General features: G+C 44.8%; 1 protein-coding gene across 2 annotated transcripts in view; it reads left to right on the top strand.

Annotated features, from left to right (window-relative positions):
- The first annotated feature begins 5,649 nt into the window (after window positions 1–5,649).
- PACSIN2 (protein kinase C and casein kinase substrate in neurons 2) overlaps window positions 5,650–26,207 on the top strand; it is a 118,791-nt gene continuing 98,233 nt past the window's right edge. The window contains exon 1 of one of the 2 annotated variants that reach the window (XM_075899269.1): window positions 5,650–5,786. The gene's annotated coding sequence lies outside the window, so the exon portion shown is untranslated. Of the gene's footprint in view, window positions 5,787–6,038; window positions 6,063–26,207 lie in introns of those variants that run through there. The other variant, XM_075899278.1, reaches the window with a different exon arrangement.

The following is a 26,207-nucleotide window of genomic DNA, read 5'->3' as shown; positions in this document are numbered from 1 at the left end:
GGTCTAAGTTATTTAGAAATAATGCTAGTTATTTTGAAATAATGTTGCTGTGTAGACATACCCTGACAGATTTTTAGAGGAATAAAGAATTGTCATCTTTAGCTAAAAAGTCAGCTCTGATTTTTTTTTTCAAATGAACCTGGGACCTGATTTTATATAGCCTTGCACCTTGTTTAGTCATTTACATTATTATGACATTGGTGTAAAATTAGTGATCTCCTGACTTACTCAAGTGATCATGTTTTACATACACTTGCTGCTCATTTTGAATAAGTGCAATGACTTAGAACAGGCATGTCAAACTCGAAGCCTACCGAGGGCTGCACAAACAAAAACTGATAGCTTTCAGGGCCACCAAAGAAAATGTACTCCTCTCGGAAAGTTGTAATTATTTATTATTATAAATTATGTTCTAGGCATATTTTTAAATATTTTTTCAGGTCTTGTTTGACTATAATACAATAATTTGATGTGTAAAATTGTAATTTGCTCATATATTTTAATTTAAATATAAATTTAAGATACTTTTTAATTTTTTATATAGTACATAACTTTTTGAAATAAAAACAAGTATAGACAGTGGTTAATCAAATAGAACAGGCTTCTGTGAAAATTTCAGATACTTTGTAAATTTGAGATTTTGCATAAACATATAATTCGTGCAATTGCAAAAAAGGACATATTTATTGATATACAATTAATACAGTACATTTTGTGATTTTATTTGGGAATAAATAAAAAAAGTAAAATATCCCCCTCTGCTCCTCCAGAGTCAGATACTCCCCACCCCCTCACCTAATGCCTCACTGCTCCCCCAGAGCCAGGCACCCCCTGTGCCCCCCAACCTAATGCCTCACCCCTCCCTCAGAGCCAGGCTCCCCCAGTGTCCCCTAAAATAATGCATCCCGCCTTCCCCAGAGCTAGGTACTCCCAGTCCCCTCTCCAGCCTAATGCTTGGGTCCCAGAGCCGCTGCCATACTCCTTCCTCCAGGCACGGGAGTGCGTGAGCAGAGTGGCCAGCTGTGAGCAGGTGCTTGATGCCCCACACAGAGTGGCTGGCCAGCTGTGAGCACATGCTGGAGTGCAGAGAGGCAGGCCAGCCTTGAGCAGTCACTGGGGTGCAGTGCGTAGAGTGGCTGGCTGGCTGTGATCTGCACTCAGCCATGTGCTCAAAGCGGCCAGTGGGCCGTACTTTGTTCTTTTATAAAAATGTAGTGGCAGGCCGCAAAAAACTTCAATCGGGCCGCATGCGGCCCGCCAGACGCCTGTTTGACATGCCTGGCTTAGAAGGTGCAAGGCAGTGAAGAATCATGTCTCAGAGGAATAAGTTTTTCCCGTTATTTTTCCACCCAAATCCACAGTTCTTATTCAGTCAGACTTCCCTTGATTTCATTGTGCCTGAGTATGGACTTAAAGAGTGGACCAGTCAACTACAGTTAGTTTCTGGTTCATTCTGTTTTCTAAAACTTCTAACAAGTTTGAGCATCTAACAAGTTTGATGCATCCCAGCTAAAGAAATAAACTAGTGTCTGAGGGAGATGGAGGATGAGGAAAATGTAAGGCCCAGAGCCTAAAAAAGGTATTTAGGCACTTAAGTGGCACTGAAATCAATGATAGTTAGGTGCCCAAATAACTTTGAGGATCTAGGCATAAGAGCTTTGGCAAAGGTGAGTGTTAGCTTAGTAATGTTCAGGCAAAATGAAAATCTGACTCAGAGCAAACCTAATAGGATTTATGATACTGTGAAATAGTTTGTAATCCTTTGTGAAGTGAACTGATTGATACAAAGCTTCATTTCATATTACAGTGGGAAAGTTGCCACAGGGAAATAAGACTTCTTTTTAAACTAAGACGCATTGACCTTTTCCTATCCAATGTCAAATGTCCTATAACTATAATGAATGTGAATCATATTTCTGTGGGTATAATTTCAAAGGGTAAAATTCATACCAATGCAGAGGTCTCAAAACATGTTCCTCACTGAAGCATTGCTTAAAAGCCTCTCTGCTAGGATTAATTTGAGTGTCAGTGAACATATGTAACAGAAGAACTAGGGGTTACCAAATTAAATTAATAGATAGCAGGCTTAAAACAAACAAAAGGAAGTTTTTCTTCATACACTGCACAGTCAACCAGTGGAATGCTTTGCCAGAAGATGTTGTGAAGACCAGGACTTTAACAGGATTCAAAAAAAAACTAGATAACTTAATGGAGGTTAGGTCCATCAATACATATTAGCCTAGATGGGTAGGAATGGTGTTCCTCTGTCTGTCAGAATCTGGAAATGAGTGACAGGAGTAGGGATGTAAGCTTATCTGATAGGCTCTTAATCCATTAAAAAGGAGCCCGGAGGACCCAGCGTAAGCTGGAACAGTGGATTTCTGGCTCATGCAGGGTTCCCCTCCTCATTGCACTCCAGCCTTTTAAATACAAAAGATATCATAAGATACGTTCTTATGATAGGAGAAAAGTTTTACCATTAGTAAATACTATTCAAGTACAGTGCACCTGCAGTGATAGAGGAATAACCGAAAAACATTATTTTAAAAGTGATTTGTTCCAGGACAACCTCAATCTCACATGCAGTTGACAGACAGGAACACTAAGTTCCATGAATTTTGTTTTCTGTGCATTAAGGATTTGGCTTAAACCAATTCCTGGCCTGACCACCCCACTCCATCTGGCCTGTAGGCTGTTGAGGTGGGGGCGAGGCTCTGGGCAATGCCCACAGCTTGCCCCATTTACCCCGCTCCCCCCCCCCCGTGGCCTGCAGGCTGTCTGAGGGGGGCCAGGCTCCAAGGGCTGCCTCCTCCTCCAGCAGACCCTTCCCCTGTGGCTTGCAGGCTGCTGCGGGAGAGTGGGGGTGAGGCTCTGAGGAATGCCTCCAGCAGCCCTTCCTGAAGCTTACAGGCTGCTGTCTGGGGAGGGCTGAGGCTCCAGTGGCTGAACCTTCCTTGGTCTGCAGGCTCTCCATAATGGGACAGGCTTTGGGAAATGTGTCTCCCTCCAACGTCCACTCCCCCATGACCTGCAGGCTTTCCACAGAGAGCGGGAGCAGACTCCAGGTTTGGGGCAGGGAGGCAGGCAAAATGGCGATGCCCTAACCCTGCTGGTCACTCTCTTGGTGCTGCAGTTGTCCCCAATGGCCACTCTCAGTATCATAACCTGCTGCTCTCTTTGCTCCCTCCCTTTCCATATTATGGAAAACAGTCATTTTCCCCGTGTGACTGGATGAGGTCACAGGCAACTCCTCAGGGGTGCCTCCTGCAGTGCTGATATGGCCACTGCCACTCGCCTTTCTACTCTCTGGGGCTCCTTACCACTTTATCGTGCTGGGCCAGCTCTCTGGTATCCCCCAGCCAAGGCCCAGAACTGAGATCCCTTCCCCCACTGAGAAGCAGTACAGACACTGTGCCTCTTCAGATCCCAGGAGAGTACAGTTCAGGGCACAGCTTCCTGGGATACCACTCCCCAAATGGGATCAAACCCCAAAGGATTAGGTAGGTCACCTTTAGCAATGAAAGGGGGAATGTGCACACTGATTGTTCCCCCAGGTAACAATTATTTACACTGGGTTTGACAGAATATAGAAGTGATTTTATTAAGTACAAGCAGTAGGATTTAAGCGGTAATAAGTGAGAACAGACAGAGCAAAATAGATTACAAATCAAAAGAAACAAAAACACTAGGCTAATTCTACACTGAAACCTCAGTACAAACTTTTTCAAACTCACCCTAAAACCTGTTTTCCAGCTGTCCCTCCAAACCAGGGCTGTCTCCCCACGCAGGAGTCTTTGGCTCCTTCCCTCAGGTGCAGCCCAGTGGAAAGACCAAGACCCCTGTTTTCCTATTCTTTTTTAAGGAATTGAGGCCACTCCCTACCTACCACTGCTCAGACTTAAGGACAAAAGAGATTGTTTAATAGTTGCTCATCAAGACATGGAGTGTAACACCCTGGATGCCTCTCATTCATACATTAAAAACCCACAAAGTATTCCCCACTCCATATATCTAATTTTATGCACAAAAATTATACATACATCAAAGTAAGATAAACAGAACCAATGGATCATGATATATCTATCTCATAGATCTGGAAGGGACCTTGAGAGATCATTGAGTCCAATCCCCTGCCCTCACAGCAGGACCAAGTTCCATTCCTGACAGATTTGCCCCAGATTGTCCCCTCTAGTGCTGAACTCACAACCTTGGGTTTAGTAAGTCAATGCTCAAACCACTGAGCAATCCCATGTACATTATTCTAAGTAACCAAGATTGATTGGTTAAATAAAATAATTTGTTAAAGCACCTTTGAGATGCATGCATCAGTGTCCATTAGTCTATTTCTTAAAGCAATGAAAGGGGGGGGGGGGGGGAGACCATCACACCCAACACTTCCCATTTTCTGAGCACAACCAACCTCTGACCTTGGTTTGGTGTCCTAGTTCTTACAGTTTAGGAGAAGTTCTTGAACAAACGGACACACGGATGGACTCACAGACACTCTAAAAATGTATGTATAGATGTCAGCTGCAGTTATGGGTTAAAATAGGCTTTTGTGGTCTAGCCTGGGAACCTGCCTTTTAAAACATTGTTTCTATGGGGAAATTTGTTCCAAGTTCCAAAACATCCGACTTCCAAACGCACTTTTGGAACACAGCCCATTTGTAAGATGGGGCCTTCCTGGAGTCCAGTTATCAATGTTGGGCCACCCTGCATTGGTGCTGCAACACACTCAGCTAATACAAAAAACCACAGGGGTGCTCAGTTCTTGCTTTCTCAGAGCTTGGCCATACTAGCGTGCACGTAGAATCATAGAGCTGGACGAGACCTCAGGAGGTCATCAAGTCCAGCCCCTTGCCCAAGGCAGGACCAATCCCAACCAAATCAACCCAGCCAGGGCGTTGTCAAGCCGAGACTTAAACACCGCTAGGGATGGAGATTCCACCACCTCCCTCAGGAACCCATCCCAGTGCTTCACCACTCTCCTAGTGAAATAGTTTTTCCTAATATCCAACCTAGACCTCTCCCACGGTAACTTGAGACCATTGCTCCTTGTTCTGCCACCTGTCACTACTGAGAACAGCCTCTCTCCATCCTTGTTGGAACCTCCCTTCAGAAAACTGAAGGCTGCTATCAAATCCCCCCTCACTCTTCGCTTCTGCAGACTAAACAAACCCAAATCCCTGCGTCTCTCCTCATAGGTCATGCAGGCCAGCCCCCTGATCATTTTGGTCACCCTCCGCTGGACCCTCTCCAACGCGTCCACATCCTTTCAATAGTGGGGGGACGGGACAGCCCAGTACTGGACACAATACTCCAGATGTGGCCTCACCAGAGCGGAATAAAGGGGAATAATGACATCTCTGGATCTGCTGGCACTGATCCTCCTAATGCTCCCCAATATGCCATTAGCAGGGCTGCACCAAGGCAAATGCTTTGAAGCTAGAGAAGGGACACGCAGTAGAGGGCTAAGAACCCGTCACTGCGCGTCAGCGCCTGCGCTCCTTGCCCCAGCGGGCTCTCCCCTTGGCTTCCTCAAACCTATGTGGCTTAGGAAGTGATTTTGAGCGACAGTGAAATGAACCAATGGGATTCTTCGCTGCGCCACTTGGAGGCGGGTTCTCGTGATTCCATGCGAGGCCGTCTCTGCGGGCAGCCAATGGGAGCGCGCGGGCTGGCGCAAGCGGGGTGGGCGGCAGTTGGTGCGGTTGGAGCCCAGCGAAGCAGGGAATCTTCCCGCCCGCGCCAGACTCGGCCGCAGCGGAGACTGGGAGCAGCTGAAGGTGAGGGGACGCGCCGCCGGGCGGGACTCGTATCCCGCTGCCGGGAGGGAGCGCGGGAGGGGGCGCAGCCCCGCCACCCGGGTCATCCTGGCGGGGCGGGGCCGGGCGGGCCGGTCACTGCTTCCGTGGGGCGCCGGGCGCTGCCCCAGCCCGGCTTCCTTGGGGCTGCCTCCTCCAGTGGCCCGCTGTCTGCCCCGCGGCCGGGCTGGCGTGAGGCGACCGGAGCGTGGCCGGGTTACTGACCGCGGCCTGGCCTGGGGTCTGCAGGGGCTGAAGGTTCTGTCGTGCGATGCGCCCCTCTGGGTGCGGGGGGCGTGTGTCCGTGTCCCCAGCTCGCCCTGTGCCTGCGCGGGGGGTGTGGATGGGGGCGAGGGAGCTGGGCGATGGGGATCGAGGGGGAACTGTCGATTTCTGCTACCTTGTCCCACTGGCTTGTTTTTGTTCGGCCCTGGGGTTGTTGGTGTCACTCCTCCCTGGTCCCGTCTGGGGTAGCTGAGCTGCGGAAGGGAGAGCTTTTCTTGGGGAAGTTTGAGGAGGGCAGGGGAAGGAGGTTGACAGCTGGGAAGTTTCTTACTTTGTACCAGGGAAGTTGAGACCGGCTTGGTGAAGTTCAATGACCCATTTGATAGCAAGGGGAGAAGAGCTCTATAACTCTGCTCATCTGAAGAGGTGGGCTGTGCCCACAAAAGCTCATGATCCCATCTACATGTTTTGTGAGTCTATAAAGTGCTACCAGACCATTTGCTTGCTGTTTTTTTCTAAAACTGAAGTGATCTGTTCCTCGGTCCCCAAATCTTAAGAAAATCAGATGCAATAACTGTAGCGATCCCTGCATAACACAGACATCCCACAAATAAAGCAAGCAAGTGCAAGTCTATCCTAAGTCTTGAATATCAGAGTGGGTAATGTCTTCTAAATATTGGTAATGACACAACTAGGCCATACTTACTTGTCTCACCACCCATTTCCTCTATGCTGCTTTTTGCCAGGAAGAATCAAATCACCTCATCCTACATAGTGAAACATCGTTAGACTTTGTTGGAAGTGAGCAGCCAGGGTCTCTTTAATGTGGGTTGAGTCCACTGAGACTGACTGATATTTACAGTGTCTGGATGTATCTGTCCTTCCTAGCCAGTAGGTTTAACTCTGATTGAAGGGATTCAGAAATTGGCATGCATGCTTCCCTTTGCTCTCTCTCTTTAAGAGCAAAGGATACCAGAAACCTGAACGTGATCCCAGATACTCGTTTACACAGTTTAAAACACTCAGCTTTTTTGGTGGCCCACCCTTGTAATTAAAATTATAGACTGAGCATTTGAGACTCAGGAAGTAAATTTATTTTGCCTATAATAATTCCAATAAGTTTGATAAGTTTTCTCCCACATAACTTGGAACACTAGACAGCGTGCAGAGTAAATGTTCCTAATACTAACATGTTCCTATCTAAGAATGTAAGTGACTAATCGACTATCTGATAAGCATATGCTTATTGGATAGTCAGTAGTGACTCAACTATTTGCTCCCTGGTATCAACTAGTTACTTAAATGCAATTTAACATCTTTACTCCTACTTACACCTGACTCCCATCCACACACTGGTTAAAAAGTAGATAATTGGACCATTTTCTCTTGGTCTCCATTGGAAACTTTCCTTTGTGCTTGTTTTAATTAATTAAGAGCTTGGCCAGCTCCCATGCAAGGTTATGTGAACTAAAATTACAAGGCCAATAGTTCTAAAAGGTTAATAGGTATACTAATGTTTTGCTTTTTGAGCTGTTGATGAAGGTAATTGTATTTGACAAATGAGTAAATAGTGTGACTTTAGTTTGTCTGTTGGTCTCTTTATTCAATCAGTGTGATATAATTAAGACAAGCTCTGTACAACCCATTGTTTTTTGGCTCTTCTTGTTCTTCAGGGTGATACAAAAAGGGCTGATTTAGTTTGAATTCTCATCTTTATACTGAAATTATAAGGCCACATGTAAATTATAGATATTGATCAGAGCAGGTTGTCTTATGTTTTTAAATATTAAGTTAATATTAATCTTCCATGCTACCCTTTATCATTTCCTGTTTGGAGTTACTTGTGTTCTGAGACAAATATATTTATTATATGTTCTTCTAATTATGACTAAACTAACTTAAACAAGAGTGTGTGTTGGAACCCATACTTTAAATATAGATTACCTGAGGAGTGCAGCTGCATACCACAGGTCAAGCAGCAGTGCATACCACATGTACAGTTTGTGGTGAAGCAGCCCATTAATGGTACTTCAGACCTGTCTTGAAATAGTTTTGATAAGCATCTCTTTTCTGCTTGATGCTCCCTTCCACCAAAAAGGCATATGGCCTCAGGATCTAAATTGGTCATAGCTAATGCTGAATTAACAAATAAGATTGTTTAACTGTGTGGGTGGTGTTGAGTTGGTGATGCATCTCCATGTGGACATAGATGATGTAAAGTTATTTTTGTAGACACATTTGTTTGGGTATCTGGGAAGGCCTACAGAACTCATGAGTTGCCTGAATTATGTGGCAATAGTACTCCAGCCATTGTACATTTTATTTTTTAGCTTTTTGTATATTTCCATTTTGTAAATAAATTTATATAATGACATTCACTGTATGCTGTTGTACAACATAGGAATTTATGCTGTGGTTTTCCTGAAGAAATATTTGATCTGTGAATGTCTAAATACATTTTTCAGAAAAAGTCTGACTTTAATATTTTGTCAACTTAAGGTGTTTGCTTGTTCTTTATGCCTCTGGTTCTCACATTTGGGTCTGTGAACCCCTATTCTCTTTTTATAGAAAAAATATTTTAACTAAAGGTCAGGTTTGGGAACGTAGACAATCCTTAAGGGAGAGGCTTAATTACAGAATGTTCCACAGCGGAAAAGTATAGATAATTCTATATCTTGACATGATAATGTTGTCTTCTGTTAATGTAGAAGTTATTTTAATAAATGTGGCTAATGAAGCAATTTCTTTTAGTTATCCATGAGTGTATTGATTTAAAAACAATTTTTGTATGTTTAGTTATTGGATTCATCCTTGAAAAAGTAGTTTCAGATATTGACTTGACTAAGGAGAGTCATTTGCAGAGATGTCCTTAACTTAGTTGAGTTCTCCTCTGATTCTGGGTTGTTGAAAGTGTCTCAAACTGCCAGTGACCCTAATGTCATGTCTTCTGTGTTGGCCGTAGAGAGGGGGTGACAGAGCTTGTTGTGTGGTTCAATTTATTTTAGATCCAAGGGAAACCAGCACACTTCAGGGATACTTAACCACTTTCTTATTTATTGCAAGCTTTAAGCAGTTAACATAGTTGTCTAAGTGTTACAAGCCTTAAAAACAATTACTATACAATTGAAACCTTAAATACTATACATTCTAAAGCAATTAATACAGCGCAAAGCAATGCAAAAGCAATTAATAGAAGATCTACTATAAAACAATAATAAAGCCTAATTCACGTGCACTTCACTCGTATGCTACCTACAGTTCCAGGCAGGAGGTCGTGGTTTCTTTTCTTCCCATGTAATGGAATACCATGCACTGGGTTGCCAGTATGAAGGGCCTATTTCAGGCATGTCCAAAGTCCGGCCCGCGGGCCAATTGCGGCCCGTGTTCCGGTTTAATACAGCCCCACAGGTAATTTGTCAATATCTATCTTTTATGGCCCCCAACGAATCCATATGTATTGAGATGAATACATTGTAAAATCTCAGTTAATGTCAGTTGGTCTAAATCAGTTATAAATATATTTGGACACAACATGTATACTTGGTGTTATGTTCCTGTTCATATTTTTTTAACTTAAAAGTTGACAGACAACCTTTATTACCAATAATATGTAATGTACTTTACAATGCTCCTGACATATATTTCAGCTTCCTGGATTTTTTTTTCATCTGGCCTTCAGATATGAAAGGCAGAGTGATTTAACACCTGTTTAGATTTGTCATCCATGTGACGAAATGAAAAGTATGCCGTTTGCAATAAACTTTGCATAAAATAGTTAATTTGCATTTAATTTTAATGGTTCAAAGAATGTCAGGCAAAATGGTCGGCCCTCACGCATGTTCACTTCATCAAATCTGGCCCTCTTTGAAAAAAGTTTGGACACCCCTGGCCTATTTACTTCTAGTTACATCGAGCAGGACCTGTGGGTCAATAGTGCCCATTCCCAATTCCTCTCATCCATTGTTCTTACTAGTCCATTTTATAGGAAAGCGAGGCTTGGTTGTTCTAATAATATTTACCAATTGATTAAGTATTGTATTGGATATGCAAAATACCCAAATACCCTATTTGGAGTACATCTTGTCACTCAGGATGTTGCTATTATGTGCGTAGTTGACAGTTGTATGGCTGCATCTGTAACTTTTGCTCATCAGAAACAAGTAACAGTACAAGACTGCTTGTCGTGTGTTCTCGACATGGCCTCGCTGTACCATGCTTAATCTGCATTGTTGTTCAAAACATTCCTACCTCTCTCAGCTTCTCGCTTCCAAACCTTGCCTGCATGCTTATGTGCACCAGACTTGAGACAGACCTGGGTTTTGCATTTTAGGGATCTGCGCTGTGTTCAAGGCACATAATCACCTTTTATTGTCAATGCAGGGTAGTCCAGGATCTGCTACAGAGCTACATGATATTTGTCACTCATAAATTATCCTATGTTCAAGAGTAATACGGTGATAGGATGGTTTTTTGCTGTTGGAGGGCTAGAACTTTCTTTATATACTTCAGGCTCTGGCCTGTTATTTCAGATGAATCTCTTGTGTAATAACTTTCTCAGTTCCTAACTTTAAAGTGTAGGATTTTTAAAATTAAAAACACTTCTATGGTTTGATGCTCAGAATGCCCTTTACAATTTCATGAAATAAGTAGCCTTATTCATTAACTATTTTATCCTTCAAGCAGTCTGTCGTTAATGTAATCCATTCTCTAATTAGATCGAATTAATTAATGTTTATATGTTAGTGGTTGGTTCAAATGGACAACAGGTTAGATTTTCCAGGAATCAATTTTATTTTCTGTGCTCAGCTTTTCAAGAACTATTTATCTGGCTGCATTAAATTTTCAAATGTGTTTGGTAAAAGTATATGTTGGTGCATCTACTTTTGAAGGGTGCTCCTTCAATTTGATTTATAGACATACTGACAGAAATGAGCAAATTTTCCTTGTCCTACAGAAATTAGTATGCTAACAAGCTGTTTTTATCCACAGAGGTTTCATAGGTACCAATTTTTGGTTTAAGTTTTGTTTAATATTAACTAATTTTCAGTCAGACAAATATCAGTTTAGGGTTACATTTAAAATCATGAGGTTTTTTGGCATATGAAGGGGAATTAGGGATGTTAGATACCATGTAATTGAATAATCATGTAACCGCATCTAGCGATTGTAGTGTGTTCATTTAGTGATTTACATGACCATTCGATAGTTCCTGGGTGTGAGACTGGCAGCCAGTGTGCTTCCGATGCCACTCCCAGAGAGTGCCCTTCACCCTGCGCTGTTACCTTTGTATCAGTTTAAAAACCGGCTCCCTGTGCAGACGGGCTCCTGCCTGCCATCCCGCTTCGTTGACATGATTAACTGATAAACCCAGATTTATTGGTTAATTGAGTAGTCAACTACACATTGACATCCCTAAGTGGAATACAGCAGGAAATAGTGATACTGAGATGCATCTAAATACTGAATCTGCTTAGGTGTAACTTTGATTTTAATACTCTGTGGAAATGTGTATGTTTTCTGGATGATTAGCACATCAGAATTGAGAAATTATTTTGATTGAAGTTAAACTTGATAAGACAAACAACCTATTGTGCATCTCCAGAAGAAAAACAATTACAGTAAAACTCCATTAGTCCGGCATCCAATGCTCCGGGACTCCTGATGGTCCGGCACCATCAGGAACCCGGAAGTGCTGGGGCAGTCGGACAGGCTTCCCCCATTCAGCTGCTCCTGAAACTGACCAGCAGCTGGGGTGCTGCTGGGTTGGTCTCGTAGCGCTGCCCCTCGGGGCTGCGGGACCAACCCGGTAGCACCCCAGCTGCTCTTGGGGACGCCTGGGGCAGAGCAGCTGGAGTGCTGCCCGGTTGGTCCCGCAGCGCCAAAGGAAGGCACTGCGGGACCAACCCGGCAGCACCCCAGCTGCTCTGCCCCAGGGGTCCCCGATTCAGCGGCTGATTCCAGGAAGCCCGGGGCAGAGCTGCTCTGCCTGGTGCTTCCTGGAATCAGCCCCTGATCTGTTTCAGCAGCGGCTGACTTGGGGACTCCTGGGGCAGAGCAGCTGGGGTGCTGTGGGGTTGGTCTCATAGCGCCGCCCCTCAACGCTGCGGGACCAACCCGGCAGGACCCCAGCTGCTCTGCCCCAGGGGTCCCCAAGTCAGCCGCTGCTGAAACAGATCAGCGGCTGATTCCAGGAAGCACCGGGCAGAGCTGCTCTGCCCGGTGCTTCCTGGAATCAGCCGCTGATCTGTTTCAGCAGCGGCTGAATCGGGGACCCCTGGGGCAGAGCAGCTGGGGTCCTGCCGGGTTGGTCCCGCAGCGCCGTCCTTTGGCGCTGCGGGACCAACCCGGCAGGACCCCAGCTGCTCTATTGCAGGCATCCCCGATTCAGCTGCTGCTGAAACTGACCAGCAGCGGCTGAATCAGGGACGCCTGGGGCAGAGCTGGACTATGGTAAGGGGGGGCTATGAGGGATCTGAGGTGGCATCCCCTCCCACCCCACTCCAGACCCCTCATAGTCCTCCCTTCTGATAGTCCGGTATATCTGATAATCCGGCACCCCCTGGGTCCTAAAGGTGCCGGATTATCGGAAGTTTACTGTACTTTAGGATGTATTTTTCATAATGTAAAGATCATCATATCTTGAATCTTTCTTCTTTTATCTGACATCTTACAGAGTACCATATTTCCTGAGGGAAGGTTGGGGTAGAATCAGGTCAGTAGAAGCAAGTCTGTGAGAGCTGTTGTTAGCTGTTGCACATGGCACAGGAAGATATTGAGCAGACAGGGTGAGTCCCTATTTGAGAAGGCACCCATCCCTAAACAGGTATAGAAATGGATATGGATAAACATTCAAATAAAATATCTGTAAAGCATTGTGATGAAATTTTGTTCACAAGTTTAAATCATGTTTAAAAATTATCCTGATTCAGATCACATTTGTGGTCATGGTATAAATATTTTCACAATGTTGGAAATGTGTACCATGAAGAGTTTTTGGTTTGAGCTTAATGCAAGGCATTAACCCTTTCACACTGCTGGCAATTAAACTTGAGTCTCTGCCCTGTGCCCAATAATTAAGAGGGAAAGAAAGTATGGTACAGTGAGCCCTCGCTACTTCGCGGTTCGACCATCGCGGATTCACGACTTCGCGGACTTTTTTCAAAGCCTCGGGGGAAGCCGGCGGGGGGGCATCCCAGGCGCGCCTGGGATGCCCCCCCGCCGGCTTCCCCCGAGGCTTTGAAAGCCGCGGAGGGGCTCCGGCGGGGGAGCAGCCCAGGCGCGCCTGGGATGCCCCCCTGCCGGCTTCCCCCGAGGCTTTGAAAGCCGCGGAGGGGCTCCGGCGGGGGAGCAGCCCAGGCGCGCCTGGGATGCCCCCCCGCCGGCTTCCCCCGAGGCTTTGAAAGCCGCGGAGGGGCTCCGGCGGGGGGGCATCCCAGGCGCGCCTGGGCTGCTCCCCCGCCGGAGCCCCTCCGCGGCTTTCAAAGCCTCGGGGGAAGCCGGCGGGGGGGGCATCCCAGGCGCGCCTGGGCTGCTCCCCCGCCGGAGCCCCTCCGCGGCTTTCAAAGCCTACTTCGCGGATTTTCAGCTATCGCGGTCGGGTTTGGAACCTATCTACCGCGATAAACGAGGGTTCACTGTAAACTAGTTTATTATTCACTGCTTCAGGAATAGAAAGGAAAAGGATAGGATGGAAAGAACACATTGAAGCATAGTTCCAATCCTATTTTATGTGCATATGATCAGCGTTAAAACTAATTTCTCTTTCCAGCACTCATTATGGATGTTAGCTACTAGTTGACTACCTGATAAGCATATGCTTATCAGATAGTTGAGTACTGTAGTCACTCAACTAGTTGCTTTCCCTCCTCCTTGCTGCCTCTATCAGAGAGTGGCAGCAAGGGGGAGATGGCTTAAAATCTGTATCCCCCCCCCCCAGCATTATTTTCGCTGGAGGCAGGGGAGGCAGAGACATCTCTACTGCTGTGCCTCTCTTTGAGATGTACAAGAGCTGCCTGTGGCTCTTGTACGTTTCAAAGGAAGAGGCGCAGTGAGATAGTGAGCCACCCCTGTTATTGACTAATTGAGTACAGGCAGTCCCCGGGTTACATGGATCCGACTTACATCGGATCCCTACTTACAAACGGGGTGAGGCAACCCTGCACTAGCTGCTTCCCCCCAGCAGACCAGAGAGACACGAAGCTAGCGCTCCCCCTCCCCCCAGAAGACCAGGGAGACACGGAGCGGCTTTTCTCAGCAGACACCTCAGCTTGAGAATAAAGGACTGAGGGAAGTGAGGTGTGGGAGAATAAAACTGAGCTCTGGAGAAATGTTTGGCTAGAGTTTCCCCTACAATATGTACCAGTTCCGACTTACATACAAATTCAACTTAAGAACAAACCTACAGTCCCTATCTTGTACGTAACCCGGGGACTGCCTGTAGTTGATGAACATTCCATCCACTACTCGATTAGTTGATTAATCAAAATTTAACATACCTATTTCTTAAGGGGAATACTTACAGATGCAGGACAAAAGAAAAACCGATTCCACAGGAATATGTGCAAGGTTCCCAAGTAGTTGGTGATATTAAGCACCTCTGGGAAAACAAATGTTAAGTTTTCTGACAAGCATCACTGTCAATATGCGTGGAAATCTTGGACTCTAATTACAAAGTATAAAATAGAATAAATATAATCTTATTATAATCACTACAAAGTGCCTTATTTGCAGTATCTTGGCATTCCTATATTATCGTGTCTTTGATATGGTGGCAGTAACACAAACATCTGAATTATGAATTTCATTTATTTGTTTGTGCCATGTTAAACATTGGCCTGCTGAGTAGCAGCATGCTGCACTGCTATTTAACTATTGTGCCAACTGCAGATATGTATTAAGTTTCCACAGGAATGACTTCATTAACTGGTAACTCATGTCACGGCATGCTACTTTCTGAAGGGCCATTGCAGAATATAGTCAATTAGCATGACCCTTGGAAACTGAAAATTTGTAACTGTTTATACAGAATGCATTTCTTAGCATAGTTAATGGAGTTATTAGGGATGTAGCAAAGTATGTGACTTTTGAGTTGGTGTAAGGAGTTAGTATCTTAAGTCAGGAATACATACAGCTGCTATTTGTTACTCCTTTAAGCTGTGCTTTTTTTTTTGTTTTTAAAGGCAGTGAATTTATAGCTAACATCAAGGGCGAGCAGACATCCCTTGGCAAGCTAATTCTAAATGGGGAACTTGGGGTATAGATGTTTGTGATAAAATGAATGATAGGACTAATCAATTTGAAAATCATAGGGATGCCTATATTATGCCTCCAGTCTTCTCTGCTAATAGGAATCTTCTTGGCAACTTGACAAATACCTAGGTCACTTTTCAAAATAATAACACTGTTCTTTTTCAGGGATGTAAGAAATCCACCAAATAGGTATGAATAGGTTAAGGCACCTTTGCCTGTTTTTGATGAATCCATGTGAATATTGTTTAAAATGAATACTCTACAGAAAATAAACTACGTAACTATCATGTTGCCTTTCTTAGTTCATTAATCCTCTTTGTGTTGTATTCAAAGTCTTAACAGCTAGAAAGAGTACTCAACTGGTCCTAAACAAAAGCTTCAAGGGATTTATTCTTGTTCACATTATCTAATTCAAACTTTATAAAATTGCATTTAACCTTGAAATGGCAGCTACACCAAGTTGACAGTGGGGTAATATCTGGCATTAACTTTACTAGTTGGAGTTCTTTCAAGGGACTTATGGCATTCCATGCTAATATGCCACTCCTGTTCCACAGTAGTAGAAACCAGTTCTAGCTATAGGGACTGAGGATGGACCCATTTACTGTACACAGGACTCTCTGCTTAATCCTTGTGCATTAAGAAAATACTTTGGTCTTGGAATATGGTCAGGTTCGTAGCATTTAAACACTGATACATTGTCAAAGGAACAATCAAGCAGTAAACTGCCCTCCAAAGGAACATTAACCTTAATGTGAGTTGAAAATGTCTGCAGCTGGAGACCTTTCTGGCCCAAGCACTTAACTAATGTTGCCCACTTTGCGAGGAAGATTCCATTAGGAGGACAAATTGAGTTGAGTGTATTCTTTAGAATTCTGTTTGTTTACAAAAAATGAAAACCAAAATCTGTTTTGTCTAACCATAGTAGAAACAAACAGCAAGCCATTCCCTTGCTTACAATTTCCAGGCTAGCGAGTTCTTTGCCCCCAAAGAAATGTCTGCGCTCACAACTGTTTCCCTCACTTTCAACTTGATTTCTAGGCAATTTACTTCACTGTTTGGCAAGCTGTGAGAGGGGAGAACCTCTTGGCTTACATGGCTTAGTTTCTGATCAGGCCTTGTCATCTGACTTTTTCTTTGGATGGTGGCTTTGTTATCCGCTATAACAGTGTAAACAGCTTAATTGCTTCTGCTTCACCTGAAAGATGTCTGATGAGCACAACCATCAGCATTAACCAGGTCTGTGATTATCTGTACAGTAGATGAGACTTACTGCTAACATCCATCATAACAATAAGATAACCCTATTTGTAGAGAAAATTAAGAATGGACATCTCTTCCAGAGTAGAAAATGTAAGTCATTTTGTCACTTAGAAATATTCTTAAGTCATACACCTGAGTTTGAAATTAACTTTGAAAACTCATGGAGAACAACTTTTCAGTCTGGTGGACTATGTAGATATTTAGTACTTGAGCCTTTTATTAGACCCCAAAAGAATTGTATTCTGAGGTTTTTTTTTTTTTCTTTTTTCTTTCTGGAAGATGGCAATTGCGTAGCCAGGATAAGCTGCACATGTTCTGTGCATTATGCCTAGCATAGTCACTTTTGGGAATAAGTCTCTAAAAATGGACTGTCAGGGAAGATTGAGAGAGATGATCTTTTGTTAATTAGAAACACCAGTCAATCCTGTTGTACTTCAAGTTGTAACTATGATTACAAAGAATTCTACTGTTAATACTGCTGGTCCCTTCCCCTCCATTTTAAAATTCCCACTAATTAATTTAATGAAAACTTAATCATGCATGGAATGTTGGTGTTCTGCTAAACTAATTATGGTTAAATGAAGCTGTTCCATTTCTACACAAATAAAATGAGTACTTGTAGAAGTATTTGGAAACTTGGGATGAGTCTTTCTGATTTTTTTTGTTCCCTTTCCTTATTTTTTTGTTTCAGTTCTGTCAAACATCTACCTGAGCATATGGCTGTCATGTCATCTGACACCTTGTCCTGGTATTTTGTAGAAGTGCTAACTGATGGCATTTTTTATATATAATCCTTGACCCTTTTTTGTGTAACTTAAAAGGACAAATAACTTGGAGTATTCAGTTGTACACAATATTAAAAACCAACAGTACATTATGTGTAAGATTAAATATTAGGATAGTAGAGCTTTTGTATAAGTGTTTTTTATTTAAATCTTAAGAAATTAACACTGTTATGCCAAATGCTGCAGAGGATCTATCAGATGGAGTGGTAATGAGGCCCATATGCAGGAATTTCTCTGTGTGTGTGTGGGGGGGGGGGTGTCCGAGTCGTGGGAGGGGCTAGTGACTGTCCCGCCCCTCCACATCCAGCCCTGTTCCCTGCCTTGCTTCTGGGCCGGGGGGTGGGAGGAATCAGCCCCAGCCTTCCCCTGGCTAGCTGGAGCACAAGGGAGGGTAGGGCAACATGCTGCCACAGCCTCACACTTACTTAGAGGACCATGGGGGGGACGGGCGTTAGCACCCTCTATGTTATGGGTCTTTAAAGATTGTATAAATACAGCAGTAAAACTCATAATTATAGCTGAATTCCATTGTTCTTCAGTAACTCATGTTGTGTGAGCTCAAACATTGATTAGTATCTGGCAGTTGCATTCTTACAAGGATGATATATAAGGGCACTTGCTTTATCATGCATTTACTGGGTCTTGGCTGAATTTAAATGCATGGCACCAGAAAAACAGGTTAAAAGTTCATAAAACTCTTTACTGTGAACTAAACGGATGCGGAAAATAGTTGTGATCCAAAATTCATAAAGCTGAAGGAATGCAAAACCTATTGTACTCAGGGAATGCTGCAGTATTGTGCTAACGAACGAATGGGAACCAGAAACTGGAACTGACAAGTGCCCACTCCCCCCTCCCCTGCCCCCGGGATAAATGAAATTCTGTGCATAAATGGAAAAAGCCTCAAACAGTTTTTCTAAAAATCTTTAGCTGTGAAGAGCTGTATGTGTGTATTTATTGCTAACTAATCTGGACTGTCTCTATGTAAATTAATACATGTATACAAATCAGACATTAAGAATGGCATAATCTTTCCGTCTCTTTCTCTTCAGCATCTGAGGAGATAAGTTGTAGCTCACAAAAGCTTATGCTCTAATACCCTAATACATTTGTTAGTATTTAAAGTGCCACAGGGCTCCTTGTTTTTTTTCTATTAAAGAAGGTTTCTCTTCTCTGTTTTTTGTAAACTGTTTGCACAATAGGGAACTGACACTGATGTCACACCGGAAAAATACAAACGTATTTTCCTCACGCTGAGTAATTTTGGATGTTATTAACAACTGTAGAAGTTGGCATTTGGAGTAGGATAAAGTTATCAGAAATCTCCAAGTAAACTAGGAGTCTCTCTCAAAAACTGGCATTAAGCAGTGTCGCGGCTACTTTTTCCCACTTATGACATGTCACCTCCATATTGGTGCACATAATACAGTTAATACAGTAAAACTCTAGTTGTCCGGCATCTAGTGGTTCGGCACTCCTGATGGTCTGGCACCATCTGGAACCCGGAAGTGCTCCAAGCAGCCGGACAATTGGAGCTGTTCTGTCCTGGGTTTCCCCAAGTCAGCCGCTGGTCAGTTTCAGCAGCGGCTGACTTCCAGACGCCTGGGGCAGAGCACCTGGGGTGCTGCTGGGTTGGTCCCGCGGGGCGGTGCTACGGGACCAACCCAGCACCCCAGCTGCTCTGCCCTGGGCGTCCCTGAGTCAGCCACTGCTGAAACTGACCAGCGGCTGAGTTGGCGATGCCAGTGACAGAGCAGCTGGGGTGCTGCCGGGTTGGTCCAACAGTGCTGCCCCCCCATCCTCCCCAGACCCCTCATAGCCCCCCCTTCCGATAGTCTGGCATATCTGATAATCCGGAACCCCCTGGGTCCTAAAGGTGCCGGATCATTGGAAGTTTACTTAGTGTGGTGGTGGGGGGAAAGGGACTTGAAGTATGGGAGGAAGTCTCAGGCCTAGGGGAGAGGATTGGGTTGTGTGAGGGCTCAGGGTGGGACTTGGGGTGAGGGGTGCAGAGCTAAAGCAAAGGATTGGGGGGGTGAGGGCTCTAGCTGTATGTTCTGGGCTGGGGTTGGGGATGAAGGGTTTGGAGTGCTGGTTGCCCTGGGAGCTGCAATGGGGGAGAGATCTCTCTTCTCCCTCCCCCACCCCCGCAGCAGCATCCGGAGGGAGAGGTGCCTCTTCCCCAGTCGATGGCAGATTCCTGCCATGGATGCGTTGGAGCCAAGAGATGAGCGTCTCTATACAGAGCTTTATAGGCAGCTGTGAAGCTTTGAAGTTGAGAGGGAATTCAGGCAAAATTGAGGGTTTCGTACCTCAAGTCTTGCCTTACACAGGGTCCAACCTTCATAGTAGAATTTTTGGATATATATAATTCCTTCAGTTAATGCAGGATAATTTGGCTTTCTGGGTCTGTGGTTTCTTGGGGTTGTAGCACTTCTCTGAGTATTGTCTAGTATCATAGTCTACTAGCTAGCAGCCCATATGAAAAATGTTTGCAGGGTTCAGTTAAATACAGGGTGAATACCCTGATGAGTTAGCATATCCTGAACTATCATGCACTGGTTTGGAGGGGGGTATTGGAATTTTGCTGTCCTTGGACTCTGTTCTGGCAGACTGCACGCATCAGACAGCTTTCTGATCTGCTGAAAGAGCTTTCTCTTCTTAAGGCATAATCTCCTGGGCTTCAGAAAGCTATGAGCAGCAGCAAAGGCACTGAAGTTGCCATCCTGAATCTGTAGTAAAGATGTTAACTATCAGGTACTTGTATAAATGTGTAACTGCTAGAAATTGTAGGTGTTCCATCATATTTAGACAGAGGGCAGGTAGGTGGAAGCTGGTTCTCATGATCCTTCTGAGCACAGGCTCCTGTCTCTTCTCCCCTCCCCCTTGCTGCCTCTGATAAAGAGGCAGCAGCTCACTCTCTGTTCTGCCCCCTTCTGCTTTATCCCTCACTCTTCATGGTGCTGCCTCTCTATCAGCATGGGCTCCTTTGTCCCCCCCACCTATGCCCTGCTGCCTCTGTGGGAGGTCATGGGGAGGTTCCCCACGCATATTGATGCCTGCCCCACTCCCTCCCCAGTTGTACTGCCTCTGATACAGAGACAAGAAGGGAGTATGTGGTGTATTAACTGATAAACCCAGGTTTATTGGTTAATCATGTAATTGACTACATATTTCCAAGTATCAGAGAGATAAGCTGTATTAGTCTGGATCTGCAAAAGCAACAAGGAGTCCTGTAGACCTTATAGAACAGTGGTCTCCAACCTTTTTACACCCAAGATCACTTTTTAAATCTCAGAACAGGCGAAGATCTACCTCCCCGCTCCTTCCTTGAAGACCCGCCCTCTCTAGTCTCCTGTCCATCACTTGCTATCTCCAGCCCTTACTTACACACTGATAAACAGTTTATTTTTAAATTATACGATATATAAAATTAAAATCACGTGTTTATAGTTATGAAATAAATGGTCTGTTTTTTTAGTCATGCTATTTAAATCTAAAATGAAGCATTTATAATTATACATTTTGTGGGGACAGAGTTATGCAGCTGGGGTCAGGGTGCCAGTGGGGACAGAGTTTGGAGAGTGGGGACGGGAAAAGGGACAGAGTTCTGTAGTTGGGGACAGGGGAGTGAGGACAGGGGGCGAGGTGCCAGTGGCAGCAGAGTCCCCTGCATCTGCCTCCTCCCAGGATTCTCCCCCCAGAGGGAAGCCAGCATGTGCCTCCTCCGGGCCTGACTCTTCTCTTCCCCCCGCCCCCTCCAGCACAGGGAAACCCTGCACGTGCCTGCCCCGGGGCCAAACCCCCCCTCCCACGGACACCTGCCCCAGGGGCAACCCTCACTCCCGTGGCAGGGCCAAACCCCCGTGGGCACCTGCCCCGGGGCCAAATGCCCTCTCCCGCGGTGTGGCACGGCCAACTGCCGCGGGTGCCTGCCCCAGGGCCAAACCCCCTTCCCGTGGCGCGGCCCAGCCAACCCCCTCTCGTCTCACAGCGCGGCCAAACCCCGGGGCCGACCCCTGCTCCCGTGGCGCAGGGAAAGCCCTGCGCACGACTCACTCCTCCTGTGCAGGGAAGCCGCCACACTCCTCCTCCAGGGCTGACGCCCCCTCCCCCAGGATGCAAAAGAACTGTGGGAGGGGAGCAGCCCACGCACTTCCGGAACCCCCGGAAGTGACACGGGCTTCGGACAAGACTTCCGTCCATCCCACAGGAAGCTGGCACTACACTAGAGGTAGATAGTGGGGCTTCTCGGGGGTGGGAAGAAAATGGAGGGTGGGCATGCCCAAACGCCTGGCGATTGACGGGTTGGTGACCACGGTTATAGACTAACAGATGTATTGGAGCATAAGCTTTCGTGGGCAAAGACCCACTTGGTCACATGCATGTAGTGGAAATATCCAGAGGGAGGTATAAATCTGCAGGCCAGAATCAGGCTAGAGATGACAAGGTTAATTCAATCAGGGAGGATGAGGCCCACTTCTAACAGCTGATCTGGAGGTGTGAATACCAAGAGAGGAGAAGCTGCTTTTGTAGTTAGCCAGCCATTCACAGTCTTTGTTTAATCCTGAGCTGATGGTATCAAACTTGCAGATGAACTGTAGCTCAGCAGTTTCTCTTTGAAGTCTGGTCTTGAAGTTTTTTTGCTGCAGGATGGCTTCCTTTAGATCTGCTATTGTGTGTCCAGGGAGACTGAAGTGTTCTCCTACAGGTTTTTGTATATTGCCATTCCTAATATCTGATTTGTGTCTATTTATTCTTTTACGTAGGGACTGTCCAGTTTGGCTGATGTATATAGCAGATGGGCGTTGTTGGCACATGATGGCATATATTACATTGGTAGATGTGCAGGTGAATGTACCAGTGATGGTGTGGCTGATCTGGTTAGGTCCTGTGATGGTGTTGCTGGTGTAGATATGTAGGCAGAGTAGGCACCGAGGTTTGTTGAATGGATTGGTTCCCGAGTTAGAGTTACTATGGTGCGGTGTATAGTTGCTGGTGAGACTATGCTTCAGGTTGGCGGGTTGTCTCTGGACGAGGACTGGCCTGCCTCGCAAGGCCTGTGAAAGTGAGGGATCATTGTCCAGGATGGGTTGTAGATCACTGATGATGCATTAGAGAGGTTTTAGCTGAGGACTGTAGGTGATGGCCAGTGGCGTTCTGTTGGCTTCTTTCTTGGGCTTGTCCCACATCAGGAGTCTTTGGCTCTGTTGATCGGTTTCCTTACTTCCTCGTGTGGGTATCGTAGTTTCAAGAATGCTTGGTGAAGTTCTTGTAGGTGTTGGTCTCTGTCTGAGGGGTTGGAGCAAATGTGGTTATATCTCAGTGCTTGGCTGTAGACAATGGATCGTGTGGTGTGTCCGGGATGGAAGCTGGAGGCATGAAGGTAGGCATAGCCGTGTAGACTGGTCCAGGCTGAGGCTGATGGTGGGGTAGAAACTGTTGAAATCATGGTGGAATTCTTCCAGAATTTCTTTCCCAGGGGGTCCAGATGATGATGATGTCATCAATGTAGCATAGGTCGAGAAGGGGCGTGAGTAGACGAGAGCTTAGGAAGTGTTGATCTAAGACAGCCATAAAAATGTTGGCATGTTGTGGGGCCATGCGGGTGCCCATAGCCATGCCACTGGTCTGGCGGTATATATTGTTACCAAATCTGAAATAATTGTGTGTGAGGATAAAGTCACAGAGCTCAGCCACCAATTGTGCTGTGGCATCATCAGGGATACTATTCCTGACAGCTTGTATTCCATCTATGTGTGGGATGTTTGTGTAGAGAGCCTCTAAATCCACGGTGGTTAGGATGGTGTTTTCTGGAAGATCACCAATGCACTGTAGTTTTCTCAGGAAATCAGTGGTATCACAGAGATAGCTGAGAGTGCTGGTGGCATAGGGTCTGAGTAGAGTCCACATATCCAGACAGTCCTTCAGTGAGAGTGCCATGCAGATGTCAGTGACAATAGCAGATCTAAAGGAAGCCATCCTGCAGCAAAAAAACTTCAAGACCAGACTTCAAAGATGAACTGCTGAGCTACAGTTCATCTGCAAGTTTGATACCATCAGCTCAGGATTAAACAAAGACTGTGAATGGCTGGCTAACTACAAAAGCAGCTTCTCCTCTCTTGGTATTCACACCTCCAGATCAGCTGTTAGAAGTGGGCCTCATCCTCCCTGATTGAATTAACCTTGTCATCTCTAGCCTGATTCTGGCCTGCATATTTATACCTCCCTCTGGATATTTCCACTACATGCATGTGACCAAGTGGGTCTTTGCCCACGAAAGCTTACGCTCCAATACATCTGTTAGTCTATAAGGTGCTACAGGACTCCTTGTCGCTTTGACTACATACTGACCTCCTAATCTGTAGACAGATTGGGTTGCATCAGTTAACATTCAAAAGGTATTTTTAAAGTCTAGAAACATAACATTTTAAATGCAATGTTAAATGCTGCTGAAATAGGCAACTTAACTTTCCTCATCACTATGGATAAGAACTTAAGGGAGATTTTTTTTAAAATTGAGTGCATATTCTAATGTTGTCATACTACTTGCTTTGCAATGCTAGGTCAACCCTATCGTTTCTAAATAATATTGTTTAGAGTTTTAGCCTGAAGAATGTTCACTGACCCCCACTTCTTGACCAGTAATTTTATCAGAAGATCAGAAAAATAAGAGTCTTAACTTTGCTGATTTTCATGTATTGATTTATTTTTGGATTACTAGGCAGAGTAAAATTTTTGTCAGAGCACAACTGGGTGAAGAAGTAAACTTCAACATAATCTCTATTTAGAGAAAAACGACCTATAAACAGGAAATAATAAATTCTAACAATCAGGAAAATAATAAAGTAATTATTTGAATTAGGGATGTTAAAACCTGTTTCATTAAAGTAAACGTGTAATTACTGAATTTCAGTGGTTATTCAGTTACACATGATGGGGGCAGGCATGCACAGGGAACTGACTTTTAAGTTGGCTCCCTCCAAGCATTGGCTCCTGCCTTCACCCACCCACTGCTGCCACTGATACAGAGGTGGAAGGGCGGGGAGCCTGCATGTAACCATCCATGTTAACTAATGAGCCCAGGCTCATCTGTTAACTGTGTAAGATTTTTAGTTTCCTGTGTTGGCTGATGTGGTTGTTAACTTATCTGTAGAGAATTTTCTAGGATGGTGTGTGTGTGTGGGGGTGTGTGTGTGTGTGTGTGTGTGTGTGTGTTTTTTGGAGACTGGAACTGGTAAAAACAAGACAAGGGTGTTTTTCATAATTATATTGCATTGATTTAAAAAAAAAAGTCATAGCAAAGAATTAGTAGCCAGTAAGGCCTTGTGTGCTAATTGCCATGAGCCTGACAGAATTTGACCATAGGCTTAGATGTGATTAATTTATTTGTATTACAATCAATCTTTCTTTGAAAATTGGGTGGAAACGATTACATCATTTTGGAAAAGACTATGTGGGATGAGTTCTCTGATACTAATAAATTTCCAGGTTGAACTTTTTATATACAATTTGCGCTCCTGAGTTAGGGATTCTGGTTTTTAGTAGTTGCTTGTTTTGGAATTATGAAGGAAAAAACATTAGATGTTAGAATTAGGGATGTTAAATATCGGTTAATTGAATAGTTGATTAACCTTATGAATTCTTATTGGTTGCTCGACTAGTCTATAGTACCCAGGGGTTGGGCTGGCAGCCAGTGCACTTTGACCTCACCCCCGAGGAGCTTCCTGCCACACTGCGCTGCTGCCTTTGTATCAGAGGCAGCAGCATAGAGTGCTAGGCGGGAGCTGGCCCGTAAGGTGAGCCAGTTGAAAAACCAGCTCCCCTCACAGAACAACTACCTGTTGCCCCACGCTGCTGCCTCTGATACAGAGGCAGCGGCGCAGGGTGGCAGCAGCTCCTGTCTGGAGGGTTCTGAGGTCCAGACCCGGTGTAAGCCAGAACTGAACTGGGCTGCTTGCCTGCCTGGCTCCTAATACTCCTAGCAAACTCCTCAGGGCCTGCTAATTTAAATTCTACTAACCCCGGGCTTACGTTGCAATATATTAGGAACCACAAGTGGGGTAGGTCCTGGACCCAGCACAAGCTGGGACTGAGCCAGGCTGCTGGACCAGCCTGCTAAAAAAAAATTTACTGGCAAAGAGGGGTGGGTAGTGGGAATTTACGTAATCTATAGTGTTAACCTATAAGCTTTGGTTTATTGGGTTAATCTACTACAGTAATGCATCCTTAGTTAGAATATTTAATGTTGTTTAAGGTTTTTATAAGCCTTTAGAGCACAAGAGAAACTGGAACCATCTTTGTGTAATCTTGAATGGATGTTTTCTTAAAACAAAGCCTTGTACACAGTGAACATTTTAGTTAACTGCTTTTGCTTTCAAGTGACTGACAAGAAAGCCTGAACAAACATTCTGCTTGTCTCGTTAAAACTGTTTGTAAGATTTTGAAATTGTTAATGATATAGTATTTAAAGGGATATTCTCAGGTACTTAAGACCCATGAATTAGTATGTAGTAATTTCTTAAATAGTTAAATTCACATATTTAGGTTAAGATTTGTACTGACATTAATATAAATGTTTATCATTCCCTGTAATTGCTTGTTGTAGTACAGGCAGTACCTGGGTTACGTACAAGATAGGGACTGTAGGTTTGTTCTTAAGTTGAATCTGTATGTAAGTCGGAACTGGCATCAGCCGCTGCTGAAACTGATCAGTTTCAACCGCGGCTGAATCTGGATGCCAGTTCTGACTTACATACAGATTCAACTTAAGAACCCAGGCGTCCCCAAGTCAGCTGCTGCTGAAACTGATCAGCGGCTGATTCCAGGAAGCCTGGGGCAGAGCAACTCTGCCTCGGGCTTCCTGTAGTCAGCGCTGGTC

Source organism: Pelodiscus sinensis, chromosome 1 (genome assembly GCF_049634645.1).
Source record: "Pelodiscus sinensis isolate JC-2024 chromosome 1, ASM4963464v1, whole genome shotgun sequence".
In the NCBI taxonomy this organism is placed as follows: Eukaryota; Metazoa; Chordata; order Testudines; family Trionychidae; genus Pelodiscus; species Pelodiscus sinensis.
The sequence above is the reverse complement of the archived record's forward strand: the minus strand, read 5'-3'. Positions and strand labels throughout refer to the sequence as shown.